Here is a 14,040-nt window from a genome sequence, read left to right on the forward strand (position 1 = left end):
GGGCCCTTCAAATGCTGGCAAGCATTTTTAATCTCTTGCCCTAGGCGAGCCAAAGCAAGCCCAGTTAGGGAAGAGTTGCATAAATAAGCATTTTACATTGAAAGATTGTGGATTTTGTTGTAGGTTGCTGAAGGAGGTTGGAAGAGGAGTGAAAGGAGATTCTTTGGGTGAAACGATAGTGCTCCACTAATCCATTTGGCCAACAAACAAGATAGGACATCAGGTTATCCTTTGATTCCTTGTAGCTCTATTTTGGAGCAATTTGGTGAAATCGGTAAAGAAGAAGGCTTCAGCAACCTATTTTGACATGATAAAGGAGTCAATTGTAAGGGTGTGAGACTCCTTCCATGATACTACAATTGGTTGGTAAGATTGGTCAAGAAGACCTAGTTTGATTGAAGGTTTTGAATGATCTTCATTGAGAATGGTAGCTTGACATGTAGCAAGAAGTGAAAACCTCTCAAAATAGTGGAGAAGGGTTTATGATTGGGAGATCTTTGCTTGGAAAAGATCCTATAAATCCATGTGGTGATCATGGAGGACACCCTAAGTCTCAGATGTAGACTGGAAACATGAATTAGTGATTGATTCATCCCTTCTCTCCCTATCAGTTGGGTGCAATACAAAATCATGGAAGAAAAGAGTGGTAAGTGAAGGAAATTAATTATAGAATATTAGTCATTTAGAGTCAATTTGAGTGGTGAAAGGAAAAACCCTCTATATTCTTGTTCATACAAACAAGAAACCCTTGTAAATAGGCATATTTTTGGGAATCCCTTGTATGGATGACCTGGGTATTGCAGACCTAAAAAATATTCAAGGGGAGCCAAAAGGGTACCCAAATCATAAATTTTTTTGAGTTCTTCTTAAGGTTTTGAGGAGATATAAGCCAAAAATCAGTTTTGGAGGCCTAATTTGTTATTAGTCCTAGTAGCCCTCTTAACTATGCAATCTGCAAATCGATTGGAAACCCAATACCTCGAATCCACTTAGTGATCCTAAAAACTATTGAACAAGACCTAATACAAGCCTTGGAATTGAATATAGCCAAGAATGCCCTCTTGGAAGCCAGTTGTGAAGAACGGTGTAATGAGAGCACTAGGGAGACCCCATGGTGAAATAGAGTTTTGAGTTGATTGGTGAGGATTAGTGTAATAAGGAAATAGAGAGAATATTCCCTTGGAATAGGGTATAGGAGAAATACCCTAAGAGGCTAGGAGAAAGCTTGGAGTGAGTTCTAGTAGTTGAGGCTAGAACCTTGTTCAAGATCATTTGTCCTCCAACTCCAAACTATTTCCAATACCAAACTGAAATCTATTTTCTAGAACAATCAAAACTGACAACACCAAAAGGCTAGATTACCATGCACCATGCACCTAGTACATACCAACTATTATAAAGACTCAAAACTAGCTATTTTAGTCTGCCAACTAGGCCTAGTTTAAGGCCATTTACAAAGCAACTCACAATCCCTTGACTTTTGGAACTCTGATGACCCAAAAAAGTCTTAAGAGATGACTCAAATGCAAAGATTCTTTTATTTTTTTGGTCTCATGATCAACTTTACAATGGTTTTTACAAAACCTTCCTTTCTAGCCCCTTTACCCTAGGGCTTTCTAGAAATCTTACTTTGCAATGTCTCTAGAATCCCAAAATGGTTCAAACACCTTCACTTTGGTTATATTAGATGACTTCCAATGTAAAATGAAACTCTTGTTTAGAGAAAACACTAAATCCACCGTTGGAGCAATCAATTTTGACTACCCAAACTTGTCTCCCACATGTGGGAATGAGGTTTGAAACTCATTTAGACTCTTAAAACCAAATGAAACCTCCCTTTGGACCCTTTACATGACTTGATTAAGCACATTTTGGCTTATATTGCCAATGCCAATGTTGGCAATTTTACAAAATATTGCACTTTTAGTGTCTTTTACATCTTTTAGAGGCTTTGATAGCCTTATTACATTATTTAATACCTTTATAGGTCTTTTATATCCACCCCTAACCTAGGATCAATCCTGATGTAGAGGATAGGGTGATGGACCCAAGTAACAACCCAAAATGAGCAAATTTGTAACAATGTGCCAAGTGACCCTTCTAGGTCCTGATGGGCAAATCCTACAAACAGTCAACTCTAAGATGTTTTTAGGCTTTAATATGTTTTTCCTACCTTATCTAGCATGTTCCCATCAACACCTTTCAGTTTCCATACCCTCCAAGCCAAAATGCATAATTCACCCAAATGTTGGCAATGCAAAAATTGCAAAGTTGCATTAGCAACTTTTGCAACAATTTAGCAACTTTTAGGAAACAACCATAAAATTGTCTATATTCCTATATTCCTATGAGATTTTACTATTTCCAAACCTTTTCTAAGTCATAGAATTGAAATCAAGTGAAAAATGTAAAAATTGCACTTTTTGTGCAAAGTTGCATTGTTGAAAGTTGTAAAAGTTGCTCAAATTTGTAACTCAGTGGAAAAGAGGTCATGGGATCGAACTCTCTGCTCTGTTAGCTTTGAGTGGCTGAGTAAACCCTATCCTCAACTCATCCTATCCGCTTCAACGCTCGAACATTCTCGAGCACGCCAAACAGGAATGTCCCCAAGGGTCACTAAATGCCATAGGGCTGCGATCTTTGACAGGGCATATCTTGGAGCTCATGTGAGGTATGGATGCGATTCTAGTTCCTATAGGACCATGTTGCAGAGACCTACAATAACCTCTCTCACTTTTTGGATATCACATTTCATTTTCATCTTACAATGCCATCTCAGGTGATGCTAAAACTTGTAGTGTTGGCTAGTATGAAGTTGCAAACTACCAAATCTCTCTCACCTTTCATTGTGGGATTGAACTGTCTACTCCGTTAGCTCTAGGTGGCTAGGTAAACCATATCCTCAACCTCGTCCTGTCCCCTTCAGCACTCAAACATTCTCGGGCACGCCGAACCAAAATGTCCCCAAGGGTCACTAAATCACATAGGGCTACAATCTTTGACAGGGCATATCTCGAAGCTCATGCGAGGTATGGATGCGATTCTAGTTCCTACAAGACCATGTTGCAAAGGATTACAATAATCTCTCTCACTTTTTGGAGATCACATTCCATTTTCATTTTACAATGCCATCTCGGGTGATGCTAAAACTTGTAGTGTTGGCTAGTACAAAGTTGCAAACTGCCAAATCTCTCTCACCTTTCGTCATGGGATCAAATTGTCTACTCCGTTAGCTTCAGGTGGCCGGGTAAACCCTATCCTCAACCTCGTCCTATCCCCTTCAGTGCTCGAACATTCTCGGGCATGACAAACTGAAATGTCCCCAAGGGTCGCTAAATCTCATAAGGCAGTGATCTTTGACAGGGCATATCTCGGAGCTCGTGCGAGGTATGGATGTGATTCTAGTTCTTACAGGACCATGCTGCAGAGGCCTAAAATAACCTCTCTCACTTTTTGGATATCACATTTCATTTTCATTTTACAACACCATCTCGGGTGATGCTGAAACTTGTAGTATTGGCTAGTACAAAGTTGCCAACTGCCAAATCTCTCTCACCTTTCGCCGTAGGATCGAACTATCTGCTCCATTAGTTCTGGGTGGCCAGGTAAACCCTATCCTCAACCTCCTCTTGTCCACTTCAGCGCTTAAACATTCTCGGGCATGCCAAACCGGAATATCCCCAAGGGTCACTAAATGCCATAAGGCTGCGATCTTTGACGGGGCATATCTTGGAGCTCGTGCGAGGTATGGATGTGATTCTAGTTCCTATAGGACCATCTTGCAGAGACCTACAATAATCTCTCACCTTTTGGATATCACATTTTATTTTTATTTTACAATGCCATCTTGGGTGATGCTGAAACTTGCAGTGTTGACTAGTACAAAGTTGCAAACTACCAAATCTCTCTCACCTTTTGTCATGGGATTGAACTGTCTGATCCGTTAGCTTCAAGTGGCCGGGTAAATCCTATGCTCAACCTCATCCTGTCCCCTTCAGTGCTCAAACATTCTCGGGCACGCCGAACTGGAATGTTGCCAAGGGTCACTAAATCCGATAGGGCTGTGATCTTTGACAGGACATATCTCAGAGCTCGTGCAAGGTATGGATGTGATTCTAGTTCCTATAGGACTACATTATAGAGGGGTACAATAGCCTCTCTTTCTTTTTGAAGATCACATTCTATTTTCATTTTACAATGCCATCTCAGGCAATGCTAAAACTTGCAGTGTTGGCTAGTACAAAGTTGCAAACTGCCAAATCTCTCTCACCTTTCGTCGTGGGATCAAACTGTCTCCTCTGTTAGCTCTGGGTGGCCAAGTAAACCCTATCCTCAACCTCATCCTATCCCCTTCAGTGCTGAAATGTTCTCGGGCACAAAAAACTGAATTGTCCCCAAGGGTCACTAAATCCCATAGGGCTGCGATCTTTGATGGGGCATATCTCAGGGCTTGTGCGAGGTATGGATGTGATTCTAGTTCCTACAAGATCGTGTTGTAGAGGCCTACAATAACCTCTCTCTCTTTTTGAAGATCACATTCCATTTTCATTTTACAATGCCATCTCGGGTGATACTAAAACTTGTAGTGTTGGTTAGTACAAAGTTGCAAACTGCCAAATCTCTCTCACCTTTCATTGTGGGATCGAACTGTTTGCTCTATTAGCTCCGAGTGGCCACGTAAACCCTATCCTCAACCTCTCCCTATCCCCTTCAATGCTCGAACATTCTCGGGCCCGCTGAATCGGAATGTCCCCAAGGGTCACTAAATCCCATAGGGCTGCAATATTTGATGGGGCATATCTCAGAGCTCGTGCGAGGTATGAATGTGATTCTAGTTCCTACATAACCATGTTGTAGAGACCTACAATAACCTCTCTCACTTTTTGGATATCACATTCCATTTTTATTTTACAACGCTATCTCGGGTGATGCTGAAACTTGTAGTGTTGGCTTGTACAAAGTTGCCAACTACCAAATCTCTCTCACTTTCGTTGTGGGATCGAATTGTCTTCTCCGTTAGCTTCGGGTGGCTGGGTAAACCCTATCCCCAACCTTGTCCTATTCCTATGTGACAATGGATAATCAATATTTACTAACTTTAAAGATGTTAAGAAAAGGGGAAATTTAGTTAACAACATTGGAAATTTAGTTTAAAACATTGATAAATTGTTAATGAAGATAAAATATTGAATGGACTTTTATCAAAGGTAGTGATGTAAAAATAGAAGATATGAGTCAAAGGGAGATAAATGAACTATTGGTGAATGCTACTCAGGGAGAGAAGTGTTATAGTTAAGATATGAGTCAAGAAAAGACATGAAGTAGAGAAGTGTTGCAAGGAGGAGATGAATGGTTTATTAGTTCTATGAGTATTTTCATAGGGGGGAATATATGATAGAAAAAAAGTGGAAACATTATTGTGTTTCATCATAATTTGAAGATGATAAATATTGGTGAATAGAGGAGGTCTGAGGACATGCACCAATTCATGCACCAATTATCTAGTAATTACTTTGAAAACCAAACCTAGTGTGACCTTATTAGGTCTATGTACTTTACATGGGTTAGGTGCTACAGGAATGGAATTGGGAATCTAGGCTTTGGATTCTTAAATAAATTTCCAAACAGGGTCTAAATCTACCCATAGAATAGTTAGATTTCAACCTAAGAGGAATTTAAGTCCAAAAAATCAGATTAGGAGACCTACAAAGAATTCTATGATAGTCAACATTTTGTACTGTATGACAATTGGAGGGTTAAACCAAGAGTTGATTCTCAATCAGTTCAATATAAGGAAGGTGTCCCAATAGAAACTTGGGGTTGGTGAAGCCATTGGTGAAGAGTTACAACTATTGGCTTGGAATAGGGCTAGTATCCCTAAAACAAAAAGGTGCAAGATCTTGATTGGAGAAATACTCACCTTGGAAGAGTTCACAAATGACCCTATCACTTTAGATAGGCCACAAAAAATGATATCCTAAAGGAGTGAGATATTAGGAAGGCCACAAGTTTAGTTTGGTAGATTAGGAACAAGAAAGTGCTTAAACCTCATTTCTTCGTCAACATCTCTGCATTAGTGAGGGGGAGATGAAGAGGATAGATGGCTACATAGATATGGAAAAAATAGAAATACGAAGAGGGTGGGGTGGTGAATAAGAGAGAGTGAGATACAAGGATAACATGAGCCAAAACTATCAAATTATAGTGCTTGAATCCTTCATTAGAAAATCAACACCCAAATTTGAATACGAGTCTACAAAACAACATGTTCCTTCCACTTGTCATACTCTTTTATTTCCTTTTAAAGATGCTCTATGATTTTCCATAACATGCATTGTAAATTCGTTAACAAGTATAGCTCCCTCTTACAAGTATCTTATGTGTCATCTTAGATTCATCTCCCTCTCATGTGAGATATCTCTCTTTCTTATACATCACAACTATTTATTAAACTTTTATTTTTACCTTAATCTAGTTACTATAGAATAATAACAACACATTCCAATCAACTAGTGATTATGTTACAATCATTAATGTATGAAAACACATAAAACTATCAGTGATTATGTTACATTTATGATTTTTAAAATGACTTTTTTTTTGCAAATAATCCATCTTTTCTCTACTATTGTATCAAAAATTCAAACTAATTAGGTATTGAATTAAACTTGATAAACAAATGATAGAGAAGGAAAACTTTAAACATGAACAAGATCATAAATCATATGACGATGACATATTGCAAATGATTAGCTTATGCTTAAACAATGATAAAGTTTATTGTTAATCAATATTCTATCAAAGTTTTTAATAGATTAGGTATTGAATTTAATTTCATACATGCACATATCTAATTTAATGTCATACACGAACATATCTAATTTAATATCATACTTGAACAAACATGAACAAACATATCATATCATATGTCGTATATGAACAAACATGGCATATATATTGACCAATAATGTCATAAGTCAAATAATGTCATACATCAAATAAATGTCATACATCAAATATAGAATGTTATATACATCAAATGTGTATTGAATATGTCCACTGATGCCTATATAAATACATGTCTAGATCAACTACATCTTTTCCTTCCCATGAGGGGAAGGAAACAAGTCTCTCGATGTCCTCTGCCCTCGTGTGGAGGGAGACAGTGGAGATGACGGGGCCCTCCTGACACGCTCACTCGACCTCTTATTGAGGCTCTTCTCCAGCTCCAACTGATATAAAGAAAGTATATATGAATCAATATTTATTATACGTTGAAATCAAATATATGTACACACAAAATCAATTATTTTCTTACCGCCAACAAATAGTCACTATGTAAGTTCACCTCAAATGCTCGTGGACGATCAGGCATGACGAGACCCTACAACAATTCAATAAATATAATCACTTATAAATACACATATCACCAACAAAAATATTTTACCCATGTAAATATCACCAAAGTCATCTTATACCCACCAATTCCAACCCAAGTTTTGATTGTGAGTCCAAGATATTTAGAGCGTGTGAAATTTGATCTAACAACTTATTTTTGGGTTTAGAGAGAAAATACATGTCATAAATGGTAAGATAAGGGCCAATAAATGAAAGGAATTATTTGATTGAAGTTGAAATAGAGAAGCACACTTATAGATAAGGGTAACCTTGAGTTTTTAAAGAAAATGAATCAATATAGGACTTAAATAATAATTTGAAGGTCCAATGAGTGTTAGGAGAGTGTGAAATCAATGTAGGAACCCATAATGTATATTAAAATGAGGCTAAAATTAATACCAAATAAGTGTTCTTACTTTTTCAAATGATACATGTAGTCCCCACTTTATTGGAAGCATGTGTCCACCTCATGCACACAATAAAGTAGAAGAAAAAAAGAGAAAGAGGTAAAGATTTTGGGAAAACTACAAGGAGATTAAATATCACCAAGCTAAAGTACAAAAGCTCCCAAACCAAGAATATTAACTATTACATTCATTTGCAAGGATACATAAAAGAACAACAAAATCCTAGAGCTTACTAAGATTCCAAGTCAACTAGTTGAAGAGACCTCACTCAAGAAAATGTCTCAATCTCAAGCATCGTGTTGAAAAAGATATAGGAAAAGCTCAAGTGGTCACTTGAGAAAAGAAAGAGCAAAAATAAAAAATAAGAAAATACTCAATGATTTATCCCACTAGCATAGCTATCAGAGTATGAAAAGAAGAGAGAAGGGCCATGGATCCAAAAGTCTAGTAAGTTATCTTATCCAAGTTTATTTTGTATGAGAGGAGGAGGATGAGAATGAAAGAATGTAGAATTTTTTTATGCTAGTTCCATTCATCCCAAAGAAATAGTGAAGGAGAGTTGATGGTGTTGATTCCAAAAACTATAGTTTCTTTGAATCCTAAGGATATGCCTAGTTCTATCATCAAGTTCAACATTTGACTTTGGCCTATGAATAATATTAATTTAAAACACAAATTCTCCTGCACTTATGACTCTACTAGACCAAGGTGAGTATATCTAATCACCAATTATATCTTTAAACTTGACTATTATTTATAGAAAACATATAACTTCCATCTTGTAGGTCCTACTCCTAGTTGCAATCAACTTGGAATACAACTAATCTTCTATTCCTATCTTTACTTTTAATTTCATTTTCTCCTACTCTTAGTCCTCATACCTTTATTTTATTTTCCTACTTCTTCTCTACTTCTAACTTCAATATGCACTCCTAGTTCTTCTTTATCTAATTCTTTCACTGCCACTTCTACCTTCACTCCTAGTTTTTGAATTAAAATTAGCCGAAACTAGGGGGCTGACCCTTTAACAACAAACTAACCTACTATCAACAGATAACCATTAAACAAAACTATCCCTTACCCCTTAGTAAAACAAAAACAAGGTTTCAATCCATAATTAAAAGAGTATCAGTAGGCTTAACATACATACTGCTTGTATAAAAATCATAAAAGCTATAGTAATATATAAAAAAAGGTTAACATTAGAAATTTTGAGATTAACTATTATAAACAACAACCCAAACGAAGAAAATTCTTTCATACCTCTGTCAGTGGCTGTGAGCTAGCCATAGTTGTGGCCACTCCACTATCAATAGATTGTCGCAGATGAGGAGGTGTGTCTGACATCATGAGATGCATGTCATACAATACACTTTACATCTAACATGAAACATAAAATAAATATAATCAAATGAATTAAATTAACATGAAACAACTATACCTGTGTAAAGCTCATATGATGTCTATGCTAGAGTCTGTGGTAAAGGTTGAGGGTCCTATGGAGAACTGATGCACATGCATAATTTTTTTTGTCAATCCTTAATATGATTACATAATAAATATATATATATATATATAATAATTAAAATTATTAAATCGATACATACCTCAGGACTCATGGAAAGGACAAAAAATGGGCCTAGAGGATCGTTGCTGGGCCCAGAAACACTCTGACCCTAAATTTTGAACAATGTCAATAGATGCTAATTAATTAATCATTCACTATACATATGATATGTGATCAAATTAGTAAATTATAATTGTAATTTACCTGTGTGTCAATGCCAAATATCTCGTTCAGGAACTGATCGGTGACAAGCCCATCATCCACACCATCTCCAGCATGAGTGCCAAATGTGCATAGGGATCCACATGAAGTGCACATGTGACCACGACACACAGAAGGCTCCCCCTCAACTAATGGGCTCGTGGAATGGATGAGGGTTTGCATCAAAGCATTAATGGTCCCTAGAGTGTTGGCCTCTACATGTTCCTTCACAACTGAAGGAATAATCACATGCTCATGTTGTGGCTTGGCCACAGGTGCCCTAACTACATTAGGGTCATGACGTGCTCCCGACCTCTCAAATGATGACCCCCCACCTCTACCCTGGGAGTCTAATATATCAAAATAATTGGGGATCTCCCCAAGGACAAACTCACAATATAATTTCTTCAAAAAATACATGGAGACCTCATGATTATTGCAAGGAGGGACATAAAAAACCATCCACCATCTATCCCAAAAATTGTTTCTAATAGCATCGTGTATGCACCAATTGATGGGGAATCGTTTAGTACCCTCTCTAACAGTATTTTGCTCACCAGGCTTTCTAAATAATGCACATATACTACCTTTTGGTATTTCTTTTCTTTTAAAATCTTCATATGAGAATTTATTTGCATAAAAAAAAAAATTTTCATCCCTCTTAACTTGCCAAATATCTAACTGACCACTAATTGAGGCTATCTGGGTGTTAATGGATTCGAGGGATGATGTCAATTGAGCCCTCATTGGATTGGTTCGTCCGGATTCTCTCAACCAAGCAATGAGTCTTTCTAATTCAATTTTGTCTCTCTCTATTTCATTTATTATATTTTCTTGTGTGCCTAGCGGAGGTCTTGCAATTGGTTCGATTTGTGGAATTTGTTGTTCTTCTTGAGGAGGGTTTTGGTTTTGAGCTTTTTGAGGCTCTTGTGGATTTTTCGGTTGATTATGGACATTTCCTGATAAAAAATCAATTGAAATCCAAATAAATAAACAAATCTAAATGAAATTTAAAAAAACCCTACAAAACAATATAAAAAACCTACAAAACAATATGAAAAACATATTAAAATCAATGCAAAGTTAAGTTAATATCACTTACGACATCATCGTGGGTGTGCTTGTTGTCTTTGATTTTGTTGGCGACGAGGCATATTTGCAAATGAAGGTGAAAATTTGGGTTTTTGACCTGCGTACGCACTGTTCTCTTTGGGAATAGCAAAAAATGAACATAAAAATGATGGGCTGCGGGTCTTCAGCCCATCATATATAACTTTTTGATAACACAAATAGTGTGCACGCGCTATTGAAATTGAAAAAAGAAAAAAACCATGTCACCTTTTTGGCACCACAACTCGGTGCATATGCCATATTCTAAAAGAACTTGGATTTACTTCCTCAAAAAAAAGGAATAAATCAAAGTGATATCCAAATTCAAAGAATTCAAAGCCCTAGTTGAAAACTAGTCTGGACAAAAAATCAAAACCCTAAGATCATATAATGGAGGTGAATACATCTTTGAATGTGTCAAAGACTTTACCTTTTTTTTGGGATTAAGAGGGAGTTTTCTATACTTTATAATCCTCAATAGAATGGAGTTGTAGAATGGAAAAATAAATCCATCAGTGAATCAACCAGAGCTATGATGCATGATCAAAATCTTCATACCTCTCTTTGGGTTGAAGCTTCTAATGCTGTAGTTTGTATTCAAAATAGATGTCATCACACAAAATTGGCAATACAACCCCACAAGAAGTATTTACAAGCAACAAACCAGAATTAAGCCACATAATAATATTTGGGTGTCCTCTTTACATTCACCTTCTTAAAGAAAAGTGAACCAAATTAGAACTATCTGGAAAGAAGGGTATACTCATTAGAGACAATGAATCAACCAAAGGTTACAAGATCTATGTCCCAAGACAAAGAACCATTGAAATCAGTAGAGATGTAAAATTTGAAGAAGACATTGCCTTTAATCTTTCCAAGAACATTGAAGAATCATACTCAGAACCTACTATTGAACTAGATGAAAATCTTTCAGTAGAGAATGATAGGGAGAATGATATTGAACATATTACACCTTCAATCCCAAATTCAGAGAATACTAAAAATCCTAACAATAAAAAAAAACCACTTTGGGCTAGAAAAATGATAGAAGAAAATCATGTAGGACCTTATGAAGTAGTCAGAGAAAATAAGAGAACAAGGAATCATTTAAGCCATGTAGCACTATTCTCTGAACTCATCAAAATAGAGCCAATAAATGTTGAAGAAGCTTTATCAAGTAAATCTTGGAAAGATTGAATGATTGAAGAATATCAATCCATACTAAAAAATAATGTGTGGGATGTTGTACCCAGACCCAAGAATAAATCAATTGTCTCTTCCAAATGGCTATACAAAATCAAGCATGCACCTAACGACAGCATTGAAAAATACAAAGCTAGATTTGTAGCTCACATATTCTCTCAAAAGGAAGGAATTTATTATGAAGAAACATTTGCTCCAATTGCCTGATATAAATCTCTTGGAACTATCATATCCAAAAGATGAAAGATACATCAAATGGATGTCAAAAAAATATTTTTAAACAGTTAAATTGAAGAAGTATATATTGAGAAACTTGAAGGATTTATCACTCATGACAAAAAACTCACGTATGAGAACTCATGAAAGTATTGTATGGTCTTAGACAAGCACCCAGGGCATGATACAAAAGAATAGACAACTATCTCTCAAAATTAGGGTATTCCAAGAATGAAGTTGATCCTAACATATACTTCAAAATAAATGGAAATGATATGATTATTCTTGTCCTATATGTTGATGATTTACTAAAAATAGGTGAAGGACATCTTATAGTTAAATGCAAATACGATCTAAAAATGAAATTTGACATGAAAGACCTAAGACTTCTATTTACCATATGGGGTAAATAGTTTAATGCATACAGAAAATAGACAGGAACAACAGTACTCCTTTTATTATTTGCATATATGCCAAAGAGATTACATAATGCTTTTGATGATGATTACAATGATCTCAGATGGGGTACATATACTTTTTGACGAACCTTCCCAAAGGGGTCTGTTGATTACATAACAATTACTGAAGGGCTGGCTACATAATAAGAACCTTCCAGAAGGGCCCTATTGGCTGATTTACAATTTTAACGACAAAATCACCCCGCGCTGCCGCCCCCCCCCCCCCCACACACACACAAAAAAAAAAAAAGTCATCTTCGGACGACAAAACAACAAAACTCAAAATAACCAAAGTACATCAATACATAAACACTAAATAGATGGATGCGTCCCTAGCGAGTAGATGTAGAGTCCCATATCTAAGCTAATTTACATAAATTGAAGAGTGACAATTTTGAATCTAAACCTACTGATCCTACTTACTGCAGGCAGATTATCAAGTTACTAATGTACTTGGTTAACACTCATCCTAATATATGTTATGCAACTAATACTTTAAGTAAATTCATTTGTGAACCAAAGAAGATAAATCCTATGGCAGTTAAGTAGATCTTATGATACTTAAGAGGCTCAGTTGGTATGAGAAAAATATGATCAAGTTGAAATCAATCTTCATGGATATTCAAATTTTGATTGGACAAGAAACTTTGTTGATCGTAAGAGTACCACAAGATGTTGTTTTAGTCTTGGGTTAGCAATCATTTCTTGGTTTAGTAGAAAATAACCTTCTGTTGCCTTAAGCTCTACTGAAGCAGAATATATAGCCTCATCCATGGGAGCCAAAGAAGCAATATGGTTGTGAAAGTTGCTAGTTGGGTTGTTCAAGAAACCTTTGAAACCAACTATCATTCACTGTGATAATCAAAGTTGTATAAATCTTTTGGTAAATCCAGATTTCTAGAATCAATTTAACATATTGAGATACCTTATCATTACATTAGGGATATGGTAGACTGAGATGTTATCAAACTAGATTACATAAGTACAAATGAGAAAACAATAGATGTTCTTACCAAACCTCTTGCCAAGCTCAAATTGAAATATTTCAGAGGAAATCTTGGTATGCTAAAATTGTAATTATCAATATTGAACTTAAGTTTCAATTTCTATGTATGTGTGTTTATGCTTCTAATTCAATAGTTGCATCAGATATCATTCATAGACATATATATTTAGAAGTAAATCATTGTAAGATAATGATCTTACAATTGATAGGCCTGTTATCATGATGATTTATATTGTTGTTTCGTGTATACAAAAGTCATTGATAAGGAATGTATTGTGATCAGACTACATTTGGTTATTGTCCCAAAGTGTCAAAGACCATAATACTTGTCATGATAGAGTTCATGACATTATGGTTATAGTTATTTGACAAGTCACTAATTCAAAGTGTTAAAGTCAAATAACTTGATAGGTACCATTGAATTGATACTAGTTTGTATATCAAGAGTGCCCAATAAATTTGACATCTCACTTC

The 14,040-nt window shown here is 36.0% G+C and overlaps 1 long non-coding RNA gene across 1 annotated transcript; it reads right to left on the bottom strand.

Annotated features, from left to right (window-relative positions):
- Nucleotides 1–6,936: 6,936 nt before the first annotated feature.
- LOC149558616 (uncharacterized) lies at nt 6,937–9,853 on the bottom strand. The gene is made up of 5 exons (XR_016352469.1): nt 9,413–9,853; nt 9,247–9,311; nt 9,069–9,145; nt 7,319–7,384; nt 6,937–7,232 (listed from the first exon to the last, which is right to left on the bottom strand). It is a non-coding gene; the product is annotated as an uncharacterized LOC149558616 (long non-coding RNA).
- Nucleotides 9,854–14,040: the final 4,187 nt, after the last annotated feature.

Source organism: Cupressus sempervirens, chromosome 5 (assembly GCF_028749045.1).
Source record: "Cupressus sempervirens isolate cs-2001-9-10 chromosome 5, ASM2874904v1, whole genome shotgun sequence".
Classification (NCBI taxonomy): Eukaryota; Viridiplantae; Streptophyta; class Pinopsida; order Cupressales; family Cupressaceae; genus Cupressus; species Cupressus sempervirens.